Source organism: Mesoplodon bidens, assembly GCF_964165515.1.
Source record: "Mesoplodon bidens genome assembly, chromosome: 1".
Taxonomy (NCBI): domain Eukaryota; kingdom Metazoa; phylum Chordata; class Mammalia; order Artiodactyla; family Ziphiidae; genus Mesoplodon; species Mesoplodon bidens.
This window is the reverse complement of record NC_138176.1, coordinates 140,660,010-140,681,270: the sequence shown is the minus strand read 5'-3', so window position 1 is coordinate 140,681,270 and position 21,261 is coordinate 140,660,010. Positions and strand designations below refer to the sequence as shown.

The window sequence follows — 21,261 nt, the reverse complement described above, 5'->3', positions numbered from 1 at the left end:
GCGCCGCCGCCCAAGCAGAGAGGAGGAATCAACGCCGCGGGGCAGCTGGGAAGTGAGCCCAACGCTTAACTTGCTGCGGGGCGGCCCGCGTCCAGGTACCCAAGAGGAAAAGGGACGGGTGCTCCTCGGGAGAGGCCGGCGCCGGAGCCCGAGCCCGGGAGGCGGAGAGGCGGCGGCGGCGGCCGCCGTAAGGCGCGGCTACGCCGGGACGCGCACCTGTCCCTTCGTGGTGCGCAGGGGGACTGGTCCTCACCTGGCGTGGCGCGCCCTCGCTCACGGCGGCGCGGAGGAGAGAAAATCCTTCCTGGTTCCACGAGGGTCCGTCTCTGGGCTTGTGCAAGCCTCCTCTCGCCGCGCGCATCCTCGTCCCCACCCGTCCCCTCCCGGAGTGGCGCAGTCCCGTGTCCGCCTCGCCGGCCCGCGGCGCCCTTACCTGGATGGAGAGCGCCGGCTGCGCCGAGTCCGGGAGACGCTGAAGCCGGCCGGCGCCGCCGAGTCCCGAGCCTGGCGTCCCGAGCCAGGCGTCCAGGCCCCGCCCCCTCTCGTCCCGCCCCGCGCGGCCCAGAGATCGCCAGGCCCCCAATGGCTCCGCCCACACACACAGAGGCCGGCGGCTACAGGTTCGCCTGGGTCTGCTGCGGTTCTGAGACCGGAGGCCCGATTGGGTCGGATGGGCCTCCCGGCTCCCCCGACCCAGTCGGAGTTTCGGGGAAGTCGCGGGAACGTCCCTGGTGTTCCTGGACGCCGTGCTGGGCCTCCTCCTTCGCCCCTCGCCCCAGAGAACTGACCCGCGACGTCACGGACACCCCCAGCCCGGGAGAACCCGACCAGTGCCACCTGTGGGTGACCGGGGACTCTTGTCGCAATTAGGGACCGCACCTCCCCTTCCGCTAAATGGTGGCGAACCAGGTGGGTGACGCGGTGCGGTGGAGCGAAGCAACGAGTTTTACCAAAAGAGTAAAGTCTTTTTACTGCCAAACCTGAAGCAGCAGAGCGTATCTGATACACTTACGGGTCACGTGGCCTCCTTAGTCCTGTAGTAACATTTTCTTCATTCACTGTAGGGTAGAAAATTGCCCTTAGGTAACTTACTGTATCCCAGGCACTCTTTCAAGTACATTACCTGTATGAACATTTCTATGAAGTATATGTTATCAGAATCCCCCATTTTTATGGAGGGTGAAAGTGAGGCACAGAGAAGTTAAACAACCTGCCTAGTGTCACCCAACTAATAAATATAAAAGCTAGACTTCAAATCCCCGTAGTCGGCCTCCTGATTTTGAGCTCTAAGCCAGGGGTCCCCAACACTCCCCCACCACCGGCTGCAGACTAGTACCGACCTGTGGCTGTTAGGAACCGGGCTGCACAGCAGAAGGTGAGCGGCGGGCCAGCTAGCAAAGCTTCAAATGGCGCTCCCCTTCACCCACCGCCTGAACCATCACTGGCATTGCTGCCTGAACCGTTCCCCCCACCCCTCCACCCCTCCACCTCTCTACGAAAAACTCTTTCATGAAACCGGTCCCTGGTGCCAAAAAGGTTGGGGACCGCTGCTCTAAACTACTGCGCTCCTGACTTACAAAATTTGAGTGTCCACCATGTCCCATGGTGGGACCCCCCGAAAAACTTTCATGAAACCGGTCCCTGGTGCCAAAAAGGTTGGGGACCGCTGCTCTAAACTACTGTGCTCCTGACTTACAAAATTTGAGTGTCCACCATGTCCCATGAACTGTTAAAGTCCCGGGCTCTGCCCTCAAGGAGCGTTTAGTCTAGTTCAGGGAGAAGGACAATCAGTCATCACTACGCAAGTAAAAAATGAAGCCATTACACATGTGAGAAGTGTCCTGACTAAAATCAAGTAGGTGATGGTGTTGCGAGTGATGGGGATGGGGAGGCCACAGATCTAGTTGTCCTGGACGCTTCTCGGAGGAGTTGACAGTGGACCTGGGAACTGAATGGTAGGCCAGGCAGTCAGCCTGAAGATGAAGCAAAGGGAAAGGCACGTGAAATAATCATCATCCTACTTCATGCTTGTTGGAGACCTAAAAACATGCCTTCCTATATTATCTCTCTTTTGATCATACAATAACCCTGAGAAGTCTGACAAGGTTCCATTTTACAGGAAAAAAAAATCTAATTATTAATGATTTGCCTAAAGTCATACTACTCCTTAGGAAAAAGGTTGGGAGGGGAGGGGGAGGATGGGAAGAGCACACAGGTTTGAACCAGGGCTTTCTGATTCCAAATCCTCTTTCACCCAGGTGATGATGATGGCTTGTCTCAGGAAGAATCTAGTAAAGATTTTCTTTTGTGATCTTGCCTCCTCCCAGCCCCAGTCTCTTCTGCCTCCTGTTGACTAATTAACATAATTTCCCCCAGGGCAGGTGTTCTTTGAGGGAGCAGAAGTCAGGAACCTTCTGAAAGGATGCAAAACGTGTGTAGAGAAAAAGTTATAGTTACATAATTATGGTAATAAAGTTGGCTTTCTCCCAAGAAAAATGCTCACATACATATATATGCATAATGGAGAGGACTTAGAATTTTCATCAAATGGTCTGATCCAAAAAGCGTAAAAGTCACTGTCTGAAGATTTTAACTGACACTGTGGTGATTAAAAGAACTAGTTTCCAACTCACTTTGCCTGGGCTAGCTAGGCAACTACAGAGGCTCATATTTCTGACTTAATGGAAATGAGGCTCTCAAAGTTTATAAAGGTTGATTGAAATGGAAGCAAATCCAGATCCTCATGTAAGCCATTCATGAAGTTTAAAATTAAAAGAGAAGAGAGGCCTTCCCTGGTGGCACAGTGGTTGAGAGTCCGCCTGTCATTGCAGGGGACACGGGTTCGTGCCCTGCTCCGGGAGGATCCCACAGGCCGCAGAGCGACTAGGCCCGTGAGCCATGGCCGCCGGGCCTGCGTGTCCGGAGCCCGTGCTCCGCAACGGGAGACGCCACAGCAGTGAGAGGTCCGCATACCGCAAAAAGAAGAGAATGTCTTTTTTTTTTGTGGTACGCGGGCCTCTCACTGCTGTGGCCTCTCCCTTTGCGGAGCACGGGCTCCTGACACGGAGGCCCGGCGGCCATGGCTCACGGGCCCAGCCGCTCCGCGGCATGTGGGATCTTGTCCCCTGCATCGGCAGGCGGACTCTCAACCACTGCGCCACCAGGGAAGCCTGAGAATGTCTTTATTGTCACTCTTAGTTCTCAAGAAAACCAGAGACTGATTTGTAAACAAAACATCTAGATCAACATAACTCTTTATCGGTGATAATTGAGGTCGTTTCCATAACATTATACTGTTTCCTGAAGAAAGCATTCTTTATATTACCAATCAAACAGTGTAAGTAGGTGGTTAACGCCTGTATATGATCCCCAGAGCACGTAGTAAAGAGTACTTGCATTGGTTTTCAGCAGAGTGTTGTTAGAGACAGTGTCAGAGAGAGAGACTGTAAGAGAGCTTCAGCTACATGGATGAAAAGGTGTAAAACTGAACTCAGGATGTGGTAGGCTAAAAAAAAATTTCATATGTACTGTTTCTTATGAGAAACGGACAATAGCTTTACTAGAAAACAGAATACAAAGTTAGGCTTATGTAACTCGAACTTTTAGGTTGAGCCTCTTCTAAAGAAGGAATGTGATGGTGGACCCAAAAAGATTTCTCCCTCTTCCTCCAAGAAGAAGATTCAAACAATACTATTACTGCCTCTTTATTTTAATAAAATTGAGATACAGAAAAAAGGCATTTATGACTTCTTAAAGACAGGGACTCCCTCCTTACCGAATATCCACACGGTTTCTATAAAATTTGTATGTTTAGGTGAGCAATGTCAGGTTGACATAATTTTAGTTCCTTGAGAAAAGAAAATGCCTTTTTTTTTTAACTTGGAAATAGATTCCACGTTGTGCCTAAGAAGGCACACAGCATCAACATGGAAAGTTTGTAAATAATGTGGTGTTTTGTATTTGGAGCTTCTCCCACTCTTTTTTGTACATCTCTGGCTCCCTTTTGTAACTTTCTTCCTACCTATAGACAGGCACATCATAGGTGAATAGTAATTATCTGTTGAATGAATGAGTGATGACAACAATGATGTTAATAATGCAGACCTTATCAGTCTTGTATAGAGAGTCTATTGCTACATGAAGATTACTTCATTGTGGTGGTATGATATGTCTTCCTCTCCTTCCATGATGTACTGAAAGTAGTTGCTTCCTTGGAACTAAATAGAGGAAGGAAAGAGTTAAATGTGGGCCACAAAATCAAAAATTATACTCCTGGGAATTGTTGGTAGGTAAATCATTCAAAAGAAAGAAATAGCATCATATACAAAGTATGTGTATAAGATCATGACTCATAACAATAAAATAATTAACTGTCCAATGCTAGAGAAATGTTTAAGCAAAATATATCAATGGTATGGAATGTCAGGCTGTCGTTAAAAATAGTATCTATGTTAATAAATAGAAATGTGGAGGAAAACTTATGAACATTAAATGAAAAAAATAGAACACAGTGCTTTACATATCCTATGATTGCAACTAAATACAAATTACGTGGGAAGAAAATTGATGGGTTCAAAATAAGAATTATGAACAGTTATTCAGCGGGTTCCTATGTGCCAGACTTTTTTTTTTTTTTTTAAATTTTATTTATTTATTTATTTATTTATGGCTGTGTTGGGTCGTCATTTCTATGCGAGGGCTTTCTCTAGTTGTGGCAAGTGGGGGCCACTCTTCATTGCAGTGCGCGGGGCCTCTCACTATCACGGCCTCTCTTGTTGCAGAGCACAGGCTCCAGACGTGCAGGCTCAGTAATTGTGGCTCACGGGCCTAGTTGCTCCGCGGCATGTGGGATCTTCCCAGACCAGGGCTCGAACCCGTGTCCCCTGCATCGGCAGGCAGATTCTCAACCGCTGCGCCACCAGGGAAGCCCAGCCAGACTGTTTTAAGTGCATTGGATTAATTCACCTAATTCTCACAACAACTGCGTGAGGTACAATAGCTTTAATAGAAAACTGCGTGCAGTACTTCTTCTCATTTTACAGATGAGAGAACTGAGGCAGAGGTCTAAGTAACTTACCCAAAGTCACACAGCCAGGATGTGAATATAAAGTAGTATGGCTCTAGAGTTTGCAGCCTTAGCCATGCAAAGCTGCCAGGGAAAATAACGTTTGAATCATGGATCATTTTTTTTTAACTTCCTTGTATAATGTTTTAATGTTAATTTAACAGTGAATAAAAACATTAAATTACAGAGTCAGAAAAAAAGGCACAGAAGTAAAACAAGATTATACTTAGAAGAGACAGATAAAAAGGTAAGATGAAGAAAATACTGAGTGAAACCATCTGGGTTTGGCCAGTTTATATTTTGGATTAGAATCCAAATAGTGTTTCAGATGGGTCCAACATATTAAAAAATTTATAGTTTATGAGGATTGAGATAAAACGAGCTATGTCACATAGAATGTTATATTCAGTATTATTAGTATGACTGAAAGTATATTCTGGCCTGGTGCCTTTTACTTACTGTTTCTTCTACCTAGAATGATCTATCCCTAGGACATTTTGAAGCTACCTTCTTCTCAATGGTGGCAGTTATGAAAATGTGACCAGCACTGCATTAGCAGGAAGCTGAGAAAACATTGGTGAACAATCCCAACAAAACTCCCTGTTATGGTGGAACTTACATTCTGGTGGAAAAGTCAGTCATTTAAAAATGGATTGAGTAAAGTATAAAAACATTTTATAATTACTTTTTTATTTTTAATAACACTACTATATTTTATACTTTATTCTATTTTACTTTATCTTCTCTCTTTCTTTTTTTCCTACCTTCCCTTCCTCCCTCCCTCCCTCCGCCCCTTTCTTTCTTTCTTTGTTTCTTTCATTCCTCCCTCCCTCCCTCCCTCCTGTCTTTCTTTCTTTCTTTCCTTCCTTCCTCCCTCCCTCCCTCCCTTCTTCCTTTCACTCTTTCTTTTTCTTTCCTTCCTCCCTCCCTCCCTCCTTTCTTTCTTTCTTTCTTTCCGTCCTTCCTCCCTCGCTCGCTCCTTTCTTTCTTTCTTTCTTTCTTTCTTTCTTTCTTTCTTCCTTCCTTCCTTCCTTCCTTCCTTCCTTCCTTTCTTTCCTTCTTCCTTTCTTTCTCTCTCTCTTTCTTCTACTAATTCTTTCTTTCTACTTTTTCTCCCTTTTATTCTGAGCCAGGTAGATAAAAGGCTCTTGGTGCTGCAGCCAGGAGTCAGTGCTGTGCCTCTGAAGTGGGAGAGCCAACTTCAGGACACGGGTCCACAAGAGACCTCCCAGCTCCACATAATATCAAGCAGCGAAAATCTCCCAGAGATCTCCATCTCAACACCAGCACCCAGCTTCAGTCAACGACCAGCAAGCTACAGTGCTGGTCACCCTATGCCAAGCAACTAGCAAGGCAGGAACACAACCCCACCCGTTAACAGAGAGGCTGCCTAAAAACATAATAAGGCCACAGGCACCCCAAAACACACCACCAGACGTGGACCTGTCCACCAGAAAGACAAGATCGAGCCTCAACCACCAGAACACAGGCACTAGTCCCCCCCACCAGGAAGCCTACACAACCTACTGAAACAACCTTAGCCACTGGGGACAGACACCAAAAACAACGGGAACTACGAATCTGCAGCCTGCAAAAAGGAGACCCCAAACACAGTAACATAAGCAAAATGAGAAGACAGAAAAACACACAGCAGGTGAAGGAGCAAGATAAAAACCTACCAGACCTAACAAATGAAGAGGTAATAGGCAGTCTACCTGAAAAAGAATTCAGAATAATGATAGTAAAGATGATCCAAGATTCTATTTCCAAGATCCAAAATCTTGGAAATAGAATAGACAAAATGCAAGAAACAGTTAACAAGGACCTAGAAGAACTAAAGATGAATCAAGCATCGATTAAAAACACAATAAATGAAATGAAAAATACTCTAGATGGGATCAATAGCAGAATAACTGAGGCAGAAGAACGGATGAGTGAGGTGGAAGATAAAATAGTGGAAATAACTGATGAAGAGCAAAATAAAGAAAAAAGAATGAAAAGAACAGAGGACAGTCTCAGAGACCTCTGGGACAACATTAAATGCACCAACATTCGAATTATAGGGGTTCCAGAAGAAGAAGAGAAAAAGAAAGGGACTGAGAAAATATTTGAAGAGATTATAGTTGAAAACTTCCCTAATATGGAAAAGGAAATAGTTAATCAACTCCAGGAAGCACAGAGAGTCCCATACAGAATAAATCCAAGGAGAAATACACCAACACACATATTAATCAAACTGTCAAAAATTAAACACAAAGAAATCATATTAAAAGCAGCAAGGCAAAAACAACAAATAACACACAAGGGAATCCCCATCAGGTTAACAGCTGATCTCTCAGCAGAAACTCTACAAGCCAGAAGGGAGTGGCAGGACATAATTAAAGTGCTGAAGGAGAAAAACCTGCAACCTAGATTACTCTACCCAGCAAGGATCTCATTCAGATTTGATGGAGAAATTAAAACGTTTACAGACAAGCAAAAGCTGAGAGAGTTCAGCACCACCAAACCAGCTTTACAACAAATGCTAAAGGAACTTCTCTAGGCAAGAAACACAACAGAAGGAATATACCTACAATAACAAACCCAAAGCAATTAAGGAAATGGGAATAGGATCATACATATCAATAATTACCTTAAATGTAAATGGACTAAATGCTCCCAACAAAAGACACAGATTGGCTGAATGGATACAAAAACAAGACCCATATATATGCTGTCTACAAGAGACCCACTTCAGACCTAGAGACACATACAGATTGAAAGTAAGGGGATGGAAAAAGATATTCCATGCAAGTGGAAATCAAAAGAAAGCTGGAGTAGCAATTCTTATATCAGACAAAATAGACTTTAAAATAAAGACTATTAGAAGAGACAAAGAAGGACACTACATAATGATCAAGGGATCGATCCGAGAAGAAGATATAACAATTGTAAATATTTATGCACCCAACATAGGAGCACCTCAATACATAAGGCAAATACTAACAGCCATAAAAGGGGAAATCGACAGTAACACACTCATAGTAGGGGACTTTAACACCCCACTTTCACCCATGGACAGATCATCCAAAATGAAAATAAATAAGGAAACACAAGCTTTAAATGATACATTAAACAAGATGGGCTTAATTGATATTTATAGGACATTCCATCCAAAAACAACAGAATACACATTTTTCTCGAGTGCTTATGGAACATTCTCCAGGATAGATCATATCTTGGGTCACAAATCAAGCCTTGGTAAATTTAAGAAAATTGAAATTGTATCAAGTATCTTTTCCGACCACAATGCTATGAGACTAGACACCAATTACAGGAAAAGATCTGTAAAAAATACAAACACATGGAGGCTAAACAATACACTACTCAATAACGAAGTGATCACTGAAGAAATCAAAGAGGAAACAAAAAAATACCTAGAAACAAATGACAATGGAGACACGACGACCCAAAACCTATGGGATGCAGCAAAAGCAGTTCTAAAGGAGAAGTTTATAGCAATACAATCCCACCTTAAGAAACAGGAAACATCTCGAGTAAACAACTTGACCCTGCACCTAAATCAATTAGAGAAAGAAGAACAAAAAACCTCCAAAGTTAGCAGAAGGAAAGAAATCATAAAGATCAGATCAGAAATAAATGAAAAAGAAATGAAGGAAACAATAGCAAAGATCAATAAAACTAAAAGCTGGTTCTTTGAGAAGATAAACAAAATAGACAAACCATTAGCCAGACTCATCAAGAAAAAAGGGAGAAGACTCAAATCAATAGAATTAGAAATGAAAAAGGAGAAGTAACAACTGACACTGCAGAAATACAAAAGATCATGAGAGATTACTACAAGCAACTCTATGCCAATAAAATGGACAACCTGGAAGAAATGGACAAATTCTTAGAAATGCACAACCTGCCAAGACTGAATCAGGAAGAAATAGAAAATATGAATAGACCAATCACAAGCACTGAAATTGAAACTGTGATTAAAAATCTTCCAACAAACAAAAGCCCAGGACCAGATGGCTTCACAGGCGAATTCTATCAAACATTTAGAGAAGAGCTAACACCTATCCTTCTCAAACTCTTCCAAAATATAGCAGAGGGAGGAGCACTCCCAAACTCATTCTACGAGGCCACCATCACCTTGATACCAAAACCAGGCAAGGATGTCACAAAGAAAACTACAGGCCAATATCACTGATGAACATAGATGCAAAAATCCTCAACAAAATACTAGCAAACAGAATCCAACAGCACATTAAAAGGATCATACACCGTGATCAAGTGGGGTTTATCCCAGGAATGCAAGGATTCTTCAATATACGCAAATCAATCAATGTGATACACCATATTAACAAACTGAAGAAGAAAAACCATATGATCATCTCAATAGATGCAGAGAAAGCTTTCGACAAAATTCAACACCCATTTATGATAAAAACCCTGCAGAAAGTAGGCATAGAGGGAACTTTCCTCAACATAATAAAGGCCATATAGGACAAACCCACAGCAAACATCATTCTCAATGGTGAAAAACTGAAGCATTTCCTCTAAAATCAGGAATAAGACAAGGATGTCCACTCTCGCCACTATTACTCAATATAGTTTTGGACGTTCTAGCCACAGCAATCAGTGAAGAAAAATAAATAAAAAGAATACAAATTGGAAAAGAAGAAGTGAAACTGTCACTGTTTGCAGATGACATGGTACTGTACATAGAGAATCCTAAAGATGCCACCAGAAAACTACCAGAGCTAATCAATGATTCTGGTAAAGTTGCAGGATACAAAATTAACGCACAGAAATCTCTTGCATTCCTATACACTAATGATGAACAATCTGAAAGAGAAATTAAGGAAACACTCTCAATTACCACTGCGGCAAAAAGAATAAAATACCTAGGAATAAACCTACCTAAGGAGACAAAAGACCTCTATGCAGAAAACTATAAGACACTGATGAAAGAAATTAAAGGTGATACCAACAGATGGAGAGATATACCATGTTCTTGGATTGGAAGAATCAACATTGTGAAAATGACCATACTACTCAAAGCAATCTACAGAGTCACTGCAATCCCTATCAAATTACCAATAGCATTTTTTACAGAACTAGAGCAAAAAGTCTTAAAATTTGTATGGAGACACAAAAGACCCCAAATAGCCAAAGCAGTTTTGAGGGAAAAAAACAGAGCTGGAGGAATCAGACTCCCTGGCTTAGACTATACTACAAAGCTACAGTAATGAAGACAATATGGTACTGGCACAAAAACAGAAATATAGATCAAAGGAACAGGATAGAAAGCCCAAAGAAAAACCCACACACCAATGGCCAACTAATCTATGACAAAGGAGGAAATGGAGAAAAGACAGTCTGTTCAATAAGTGATGCTGGGAAAACTGGACAGCTACATGTAAAAGAATGAAATTAGAACACTCCCTAACACCATAAATGAAAATAAACTCAAAATGGATTAGAGACCTAAGTGTAAAACTGGACCCTATAAAATTCTTAGAGGAAAACATAGGATGAACACTCTTTGACATAAATCACAGCAAGATCTTTTTTGATCCACCTCCTAGAGTAATGGAAATAAAAACAAAAATAAACAAATGGGACCTAATGAAACTTAAAAGCTTTTGCAAAGCAAAGGAAACTACAAACAAGACTAAAAGACAGCCCTCAGAATGGGAGAAAATATTTGCAAATGAATCAACAAAGGGTTAATCTTCAAAATATATAAACAGCTCATGCAGCTCAATATTAAAAAAAACAAATAACCCAATCCAAAAATGGGCAGAAGACCTAAATAGACATTTCTCCAAAGAAGATATACAGACTGCCAACAAACACATGAAAGAATGCTCAACATCATTAATCATTAGAGAAATGCAAATCAAAACTACAATGAGGTATCACCTCACACCACTCAGAATGGCCATCATCAAAAAATCTACAAACAATAAATGCTGGAGAGGGTGTGGAGAAAAGAGAACACTCTTGCACTGCTGGTGGGAATGTGAATTGGTACAGCCACTATGGAGAACAGTATGGAGGTTCCTTAAAAAACTACAAATAGGGCTTCCCTGGTGGTGCAGTGGTTGAGAGTCCACCTGCCTATGCAGGGGACATGGGTTCTTGCCCCAGTCTGGGAAGATCCCACATGCCGCGGAGCAGCTGGGCCCATGAGCCATGGCTGCTCAGCCTGCGCGTCTGGAGCCTGTGCTCCACAACAGGAGAAGCCACAGCAGTGAGAGGCCCGTGTACCACAAAAAAAACACAAAAAACTACAAATAGAACTACCATATGACCCAGCCATCCCACTACTGGGCATATACCCTGAGAAAACCATAATTCAAAAAGAGTCATGTACCAAAATGTTCATTGCAGCTCTATTTACAATAGCCAGGAGATGGAAACAACCTAAGTGTCCATCATCAGATGAATAGATAAAGAAGATGTGGCACATATATACAGTGGAATATTACTCAGCCATAAAAGGAAACGAAATTGAGCTATTTGTAATGAGGTGGATGGACCTAGAGTCTGTCATACAGAGTGAAGTAAGTCAGAAAGAGAAAGACAAATACCGTATGCTAACACATATATATGGAATTTAAGAAAAAAAAATGTCAAGAAGAACCTAGCGGTAAGACAGGAATAAAGGCACAGACCTACTAGAGAATGGATTTGAGGATATGGGGAGGGGAAAGGGTAAGCTGTGACAAAGTGAGAAAGTGGCATGGACATATATACACTACCAAACGTAAAACAGATAGCTAGTGGGAAGCAGCCGCATAGCACAGGGAGATCAGCTCCGTGCTTTGTGACCACCTAGAGGGGTGGGATACGGAGGGTGGGAGGGAGGGAGATGCAAGAGGGAAGAGATATGGGAACATATGTATATGTATAACTGATTCACTTTGTTATAAAGCAGAAACTAACACACCATTGTAAAGCAATTATACTCCAATAAAGATGTAAAAAAAAAAAAGAAAAAAGAAAGACCCAGCATGTTTTCTTTATCTTTTTTTAATCAAAAAATTAACATTTATTGACACCATCTTCTTTTTACTTTTGAAAGAATTAAGACAAATAGAAGGATTAGAAGAATAATCATTTTTTACTTTCCAATTAAATAATTTATATTAAAAGGATATATTCAAGATATAAAAGAAATCACCAGCATGTTCTCTTTTTTTTTTTTTTTTTTTTTTTGTCTTTTTGGCCACACCATGCAGCATGCAGAACTTCCCCAGCCAGGAATTGAGCCCATGCCCCCTGCAGTGGAAGCACAGAGTCTTTACCACTAGACCACCAGGGAAGTCCCCAGCATGTTGTCTTTAAAAATATAGCCTTGGGACTTCCCCAGTGGCGCAGTGGTTAAGAATCTGCCTGCCAGTGCAGGGAACACGGGTTCGAGCCCTGGTCCGAGAAGATCCACATGCTGTGGAGCAACTAAGCCCGTGCAGCACAACTACTGAGCCTTCACTCTAAAGCCCTCAAGGCACATAGACTGAGCCCACGTGCCACAGCTACTAAAGCCCGCACACCTAGAGCCTGTGCTCCTCAACAGAGAAGCCACTGCAAGGAGAAGCCTGTGCACCTCAACGAAGAGTAGTCCCTGCTCTCCACAACTAGAGAAAGCCCATGCGCAGCAATGAAGACCCAACGCAGCCAGAAATAAATAAATAAAGTAAATTAATTTTTTTAAAAGAACTTCTTAAAATAAATATATATATATATATATAAATAATATATATATATATATATATATATATATATATATATATATATATATATATATATATATATATATATATATAGCCTCACCCAGGAGGAAAGTAAAGATTGGCTGTGCTTCCAGTCCATTGAAAAGGATTAACCTGGTTGGTTTTAGATGGAGAGATAAGGTCTAGTTTTTGACTTGAGAAGGGAAAAGGTGAGAGCAGAAGCATCTGAAATCCCAACTTGGTGAGAGCAGAAGCATCTGAAATCCCAACTTGGTATTCTTTCTTCCTCACCTCTGAATTCGTCCAAGTCTGAATTTCCAGTAACTTTGCACTAATGAATTTGTTCTCTACTCTGCTGGTCCAGTTAACTCCTCCAAGGGCAACTATTGTGGACTGAATTGTACCAACCCCCCACCCATCCCGATCCTTGCCAAATTCATAGTTTTAAGCCCTAATCCCCAATGTGATTTTATTTGGAGTTAGGGCCTTTCAGGAGGTAATTAAAGTTAAATGAGGTCATAAGGGGGGGCCCTAATCCAATAGGACTGGTGTCCATATAAGAAGAGGAAGACACACCAGGTGTACCTGTGCACAGAGAAAAGGCCAAGTGAGAACACAGCAAGAAGGTGGCCTTGTGCAAGCCAAGGAGATGGACCGCAGGAGAAACCAGACCTGCCCACACATTGATCTTAGACTTCCAGCCTCCAAAACTCTGAGAAAATAAATTTCTGTTAGTTAAGCCACCCAGTCTGGGATTTTTTTATGGCAGTTGAGGCAAACTAATACAGCAACCCTCGACAAATGGGGGACAACATCTGATGTACATATGAATTTTTCCATCTCCAGTCCTTTGAGTAGACAATTCTGGAAGGCACTTAGCATGCTGCTCAGAAGGTTTTAGCCAAATCAAAGCCCTGTTGCCCAAAGCGTTGACCTCCAAAACACACCTCATATTGGCTTTTCCTCCTTCTCTGCTTCAATCTCCCCACTATATTACTCTTGTTTTCTGCGGTCACTCTATACTGCCTATGTAGAAGTGCTTATCACAGCTCTGCTTTTGGGGGAACCCAAGCTAAGACAGGACCTGCCCCCACACTCAAAGTAGGATCTGGTTCTAGGAATGGCAGCTATCAGAGCCCCATTCATGTACTGCACTCTTTACCTCCAGGTAAATTCAGGAATGCACTAAGCAAAGGTCTACTTCATTCACCACAGTCTTGAGCCCACCAGAGTATCAATGATCAGCACCTACAGAAGAAACAATGGAAATGAAGTCAACAACCATCCTAGGACTAAGTTTGGGCCTCTCCCCACAGTTCCTTGGACAGTATAAGCCTGTGATTCTTGTATGATTCCATGGTGGGGGAGAAAAGGGGATTGAATAATAACTGAGATTTGATTTCCTGCCAGATGAATAGATGAGGGGTCAACGCTGATGACATTTGGTTTAGAAAAATAAGGACTATATGTTTTACACCCTATTGTTAAGAAGTCATTAATAGCTGCAACTGGTAGTGTTAGAAACTGAGATCAAGGCATGTTCCACATCATCTTCCATCGGTACCCACCCAGAGGTGCTCAGCCAAATCAATTCCAAATTAAGGAGATTTTGTACTACATGTATTTATAAAATGGAAGAAACATTTTTGCCTCTTCTGTTCTCTTTTCCCCCAGGAATAATTTAAATACAAAAGAAAGAAAGAACTCCCTTTTCCTGTGCTTGTTTTTCTAATATTGCATGTTATTTCATAACACTGATAACACAATATGAAGACCAAAAACAAGCTAGGCTTCTTTAGTTCAACTTAATTCTTGGCTTCTAAACAATGGTGGCATCAAAACCCAGTAGAAAATTTGGCCTTCGAGACACATTGCTGTTAAGGAGTCTACTAGAACTGATGGCAGCGCTCTTGGTCTTTTTCAAGAGGTAAAAATTAACATCTTTCTCTCTTTAAAAATGAATTTCTTCTCCTCTTTGCTAATTTTGAGTTTCTCCATTTTGAAGTTTTCAGATCTGTACTAGAGATTGTCCTCTGTGAAATTTCTTCTTAACTGTCTGGAAGATTTCATGAAACCAGCACCCACTGTATATACCTTCGCCTTGCACCTAGGTGGGAGACTCTCATCAAATTACCAAGTAGGTGAATAAATAAATAAATTTCTCTGTAGAAGAAGATAGTTAATGAACTCATTTCTGTTTGTGAAATTGCCTTCATTCTCAGACTGTTTTTCTGCTCTTTATAATTTCCTGCATTTTTAACTTTAACGGAAAAAAAATGTCTTTAATAGCACTCCTGTATCCTATTTAAAAAGAAATTTCTTGAATGTCCTTCCATACTAAAGCAACTCTAGTCTTCAGGGGTTGATAGAAACATTCAAAAGGACAGCTTAGCATATTACCAACAACTCCCACGGGTCCCTACTGTAGGCACTTTGATTGTCAGTAGTAACGTAGACAGAGAGGGTGACTGCTGCAGGTGTAGATAGAGAAGAAACCGTGTGGGGCAGAGAAGTTAGCTTCTCTCCTTCCTTAAATGAAAACCTATCTCCTGATGTAATGGAGAAAATGAACCCTGTACTTAGTATGAAACAGAAAAGTTAATGATTCACAATAAAACCCAGAAAATCATACTCTAATATACATATATCAATGGTTTTAGGCAAAGAGTCTTAAGTAAACAGTCACCTTGATGTATAAAACAAACTTCAATTGCCATATTTACATATCTAAAGACTTACCTGTACTAATTATTTGTTAACTCCCTTGTTTTTTTTGCCTCCCGCTTACATAAATCTACTTCATAAGGAAACCTCAGGAAACCGAAAGTGCAAAGATCTATTTCCTCCCTCTACCTCATCCGCCTTCAGCCCCAGACTCGGCCCCAGCACCCAGCACGGAGCTTACCACACAGCCCCCTGCTGGTGGTCATCAGATAAATCCTCCTCCTCACCTGAGGCAGAGCTTTCTCTGGTGACCCCAGGTGTAGCTCCCAGCACACTGTGGGAGTGGACTGCTGGGATGGACAGGAGCTCTTCCCAGTGGTGTCTGTCCAGAGCAGCACCGTCCAACCAAAATATAATGTGTGCCACAAATGCAGACCACATGTGTTATCAAAAATGTTCTAATAACCACAATGAAAAAAGTAAAAAGAGACAGGCAAAATTAATATTAAGGGTACGTTTTACTTAACCCAGTTTATCCAAAATATCTTTTCGACATGTGATCCATGCAAAAAACTATTAGTCAGACATTTTACATTCTTTTTTTTCCTACTATGCTTTCAAAATTGGGTGTGTATTTCACATCACATTTTAATTTGGATTAGCCACTTCCAAGTATTCAATGGCTGTTTGGGCCTGACGGCCCCATATTGGACAGCATGGGTCCAGAGCATACTGTGGTAGTACGTTCACAGAGGGGTGGGCAGGGAAAATGTCACTGCCTTAAATACCCCAGGTATTACACTTTGGGAAACACTGCCCTTGGAGTTTTCACAGCCTGAGTTCATGATATTAAGGGATCCCTAGTCAGATTATACTGAGTGAAATTCCTTGGTTAATCCTAAAACTGCCTACAATGTCCTCAGAAATGTTTCAGGGATCTCCAGACTAGGGATTGATTATCCCGTCTGAATTGCTACTCCTTTGGGCCATTGCTGAAACTATACAAAATTCTGTACCAGTGGCTGAAGAACACCCTAGTTAGGGGGGTTAACTTTTCCCCCTTTCTCCAGGCAATTTCTGTGATTTTTATAATCAAAGCTTCCAAAGCTGTTGATTGTCAATGAGCTGTCTCTGTAGTGTTTCTACTGTACTCTTAATACTATTTTATTTTAGGCCACGTGCATAGTCAACATGGAGTGTGAAAAAGACTGTATAAATCATAGAGCCATTTTAAAAAACTATCCTCACTACATGTAAAAATAGCCTACCTTCTGTCATCTTGAGGGAGGATTGTTTATTCACACAGCTCTGCTATCTGAATCCACTAGACTAGCTAGAGAAGCACTCAACTCTGTTTCTATTGACAATACAGGTCTGGCCTAAATATGCCAGTTCTATTTTTTTTAATGTTTCTTAAAATAAATAAAACAAAATTTAAATATAAAAAATAACTAGGTTTGAATTTTTTGGCATTTGTGGGCTAATGGGCCCATTTGTGGGCAGCTGCCGCCTGGCCCCCGAGAGACATGACTTCCAAGCCGCATTCCCACTGGATACTTTTTTTTTTTTTTTGCGGTACGCAGGCCTCTCACTGCTGTGGCCTCTCCCGTTGTGGAGCACAGGCTCCGGACGCACGGGCTCAGCGGCCATAGCTCATGGGCCCAGCCGCTCCACGGCATGTGGGATCTTCCCGGACCGGGGCACGAACCCGCGTTTCCTGCATAGGCAGGCGGACTCTCAACCACTGCACCACCAGGGAAGCCCTGCTTCATTTTTTATTTCCCCTCTGCCCTCCCAGCCCACCCTTGGTGATGGCTGTACCCATCTGAGCATTTCTGAGCACAAGACCAAAAGTAAGTCTTAAAACAGGAGCAGAACTCTTGTCTAAACAGTAACAGAAGGGGATTAGCTGCAAGGATAGCGTAACTGTTCTGCAGTAACAGAAGCTGCCCAGATCTTCTCGGTGGACAATGAATAGAAGACTTAGAATTCTGGAACATCTGTCCCCCCAACCACCCTTTCCCACCCTGTCCCTCAAACCCCCACCCCACCCCCTCCCCCATTATTGGTGTTAACAAAATCTTAATTTTCCAGTTCTAAAGTGCAAATGATTTGGGTATGACTTCTGTTGCAACAGGTCTGAACAGAAAAAAATGAAGTCCTCTCTGTCTAAATTAGGACTTAGCGCTTTCACTGCTGAGGAATCCTTGGTTGGGGAACTAAGACCAAAAAAAAAAAAAAAGAATTACATGTCTTTATAGAGGGTGAAAGGGTTAGTTAGACCCTCCAGGCAAAACTCTCATATTGTAGATGATGACAATTTTTCAAATAAATATCTAAAAGCCTTGATCCAGATTTTAATCCAAAGACTTTAAAAAATCAAGATGTTTCAAATCATTATATACTTAAGAAATGATCATAATTTTTAAAATCATAAAATTTAATTTATTTAATAATCATTTATTGGAAGTCTCCCATATCCTAAGAAGTCTGGTAGATAAAGACAAATTATTTTATCCCTGTTTATATTTATTCCAATATATTATGATACTTTAATGATAGAGGTTTATATAATTTGTAATGCTTTCAATAAGCAATTAAGGGCTTCCCTGGTGGTGCAGTGGTTGAGAGTCCGCCTGCCGATGCAGGGGACATGGGTTCGTGCCCCGGTCCGGGAAGATCCCACATGCCGCGGAGCAGCTGGGCCCGTGAGCCATGGCCGCTGAGCCTGTGCGTCCGGAGCCTGTGCTCCGCAACGGGAGAGGCCACAGCAGTGAGAGGCCCACGTACCGCAAAAAAAAAAAAAAAAAAAAGCAACTAATAGTTTAGCTAACATATTATTATTATTTATAATATATGAATATACTTTTCCTTTGTGATTAACCACAATGTAAACATTGGCTAAATAACAAGCTAAAACTTTAGCCAGAGACATAAGAAACATTATAATAATATAGCAGAAGATACTTAATGACAGATAAAAGGAAAACTGCCTGACCAAGAGGTTATTAGAGCACTAGAATGGCTTACCACAGAAGACTGGGATCATTATCTATAAATGTAGGTTATTTCTTCATTATTCAAGGTCTGCTCAAGGAAATGTACATGCAAGCAATGAAGAGACATTTTTCTTTTACTTTTGGTAAATTCATTTTTTTTCCTACTTATGAAAGTAATCACAAGCATTTTGAAAACAGAGATAAAATCTCACTCATAATCCCTCCACTCTAAATGTAACCAAGATTAGCAATTTAGTATTCCTCATCTCTGCCTTATTTTCTATACAGACATTTTCATTTTATATTGCTTTAATCAAGGTATAATCACATTTTTCCTATTATTTTCACATATTACAACATAACAATTTTCTTCACGTAAAACATAATATTCATGAGATATATGATGGTATGATTCTATGAGGTGTTAGTCCATGTATTTTGTTCCCCAAACCTATGACCATCTCTCCTCTTTGGGCTGCAAAACAAGAGGCCACCATCTGGGTAGGGTCAAGACAGAGGTCAGTTCTGGATGTGAGAAAAAAACACTGAATCCTAGCTTTCTAAGTTCAAAAGGAATGTCAGATGTAAGGTCATTAAAAAAAAATTGTTTTGAAAGAAAATGCAACAGAGAGGCCAGTTCCTTCCCCATCACCAAGATCCAAAATAGAAACACTCCTCAAACCTGGGGAGGGTGGGGAAGAAATGCAGAAGAACCCGTAGGGTTTAGAAGTTAGTCGGCCCCCCTCAACTCCTCACATCCCAGCTCCTGTGTGTGTGATGGATAAGGGAACAAAAAGCAGTGGAGCTGCCCTCAGGGAAGCTCAGGGGGCATAGAGGAGAAGGGAACGTGCCTTGATGGTCCTGCCTGGGACTCTAGTAGTTTCACCAAGACATGGTAGAGTTGAGGAGAAGGCTGGAAGTGGGCAGCGGGACCCTGCCAGATCCAAGATTCCCACAATGTTTACTTAAATATTGCCATGCAAAGGGCTCCAGTGAGTATCAGCGGTATCACTTTGAGCCAGCAGGAACTCCAGGTAGAAGGGGCAGCAGATGGATGTGTTCCCCCTCTTTACACATTCTAAAAAGAGATGTACTTGAGCCAGGACATAGTGGGTATAATGTGGGGGCCATCCTCTAATAGAGGGACCCGCCCCCTCTTTAGGCAAGGTGAGCATGAGAGTGTCACAGGGATAAGTGGACCACTTGGGCAGTCTGAGCTTAATTGCCAACAGTTTTGAGCAGTGCTGAGAAAGCAACTCCTAGCATCTGGAGACTTAGTGGGAAGATGCAGCACCTCCCACTTCAGAAACAGGGAAACCCCAGTCCCAGCAATTCTCTTTCTAGGACTACAAGATCATTTACCAGTCACATTTGTCTCCATAAATATCAAAGATTTAATACTCTCTACATTAATTTATTTATTTATTATTTTTATTTATTTATTTATTTATTTTTGGCCACATGGCATGCAGGATTTTATTAGTTCCCCGACCAGGGATCAAACCCATGACCCCTGCAGTGAAAGTGTGGAGTCTCAAACACTGGACCACCAGGGAAGCCTCTCTCTCTCTCTCTCTCTCTCTCTCTCTCTCTCTCTCTCTCTCTCTGTGTATATATATATATATATATATATATATATATATTTTTTTTTTTTTTTTTTCCCTGCACCAGTCTCTTAGTTGCAGCATGCGGGATGTAGTTCCCTGACCAGGGATCGAACCCCGGCCCCCTGCATTGGGAGCTCAGAATCTTAACCACTGGACTACCAGGGAAATCCCGGGAAGTCCCTCTATATTATTTTTTATTTAGGTATCATGGAAATCTAAACTCTTGCTATGTAGAATATGAAATTGCGAATGGAAGACTGTTTATAGAAAAAAGACTAAAAATCTTTAAGTGACACATATAGGCACTCAATATTTGTTGAATGAATGAATGTAAGGACAATAGAATATAATAATTCCATTTGGGATCAGATTATTAGTCTCGTATTTATAATGAATCTAGTTTGTAGAAAAGTTGCTCTGTGAAATAATTATATATAGTATACTTAATCTCTCTTTTGAGTCAATCATTGTTCAATTATCCATTAATTTATCTAAATTTAAAAAATTTTTCTATTATAGTTTCAGCCTATACCACTTTAGGAATAATTTCCAAATGTTTATATTATGATATAAAGATATGGTTCTGTTCAAAACCTACCTTTCTTGTGACTCTTACTCATTCTCCAATGATACAGTAGTTTGTTAAAAAAAAAAAAAAAAAAAGTATTTTCCTGAATATATTTTGAAGCAATTCACAGATAAGTTTTTAAGTTTAATTTTCATCTTTATTTAATTCTAGAAATGGCTCTCAGATTAATAGTTAGCTAGTATATGGTAAGATTTCTAATGGATAACATTGTACTAAATGGATGCTAATGGATCAACATTCCATTGGATATTGATAAATATTATCAAGCTTGACATGTATTATCTATAGAGTAGGACCAACAAATTTAAAATCTTATCTGTAAGAAAGTAAAAAAAAGGGGGGGGGGCGTTAAAATGCTTTTGAGTGTATAAATTATATAAGCTTTACCAACTGTAGTAAATATCAAAAGCCCTAAAATTTTTTATACCATTTGATCCAGGGGGGATTGTTTGCAGGGCAGTGAGAGTGCTGAGTCCTAACCACTGGACCACCAGGGAATTCCCAGTTATTATTTTTTTAAAAACTCTCATTGTTAACAGTTTTACTGAACTTAATGATTTTTAATAAGAAGTAAAAATTCAATATAAGAAAAAAAACAGTCCTTAAT

The 21,261-nt window shown here is 41.3% G+C and overlaps 1 protein-coding gene across 2 annotated transcripts in view; it reads right to left on the bottom strand.

The window, feature by feature from the left end:
• TEC (tec protein tyrosine kinase) overlaps nt 1–521 on the bottom strand; it is a 156,127-nt gene extending 155,606 nt beyond the window's left edge. The window contains exon 1 of one of the 2 annotated variants that reach the window (XM_081236591.1): nt 434–521. The gene's annotated coding sequence lies outside the window, so the exon portion shown is untranslated. The remainder of the gene's footprint in view (nt 1–433) is intronic. The other variant, XM_081236587.1, reaches the window with a different exon arrangement.
• Between the last annotated feature and the right edge of the window lie 20,740 nt (nt 522–21,261).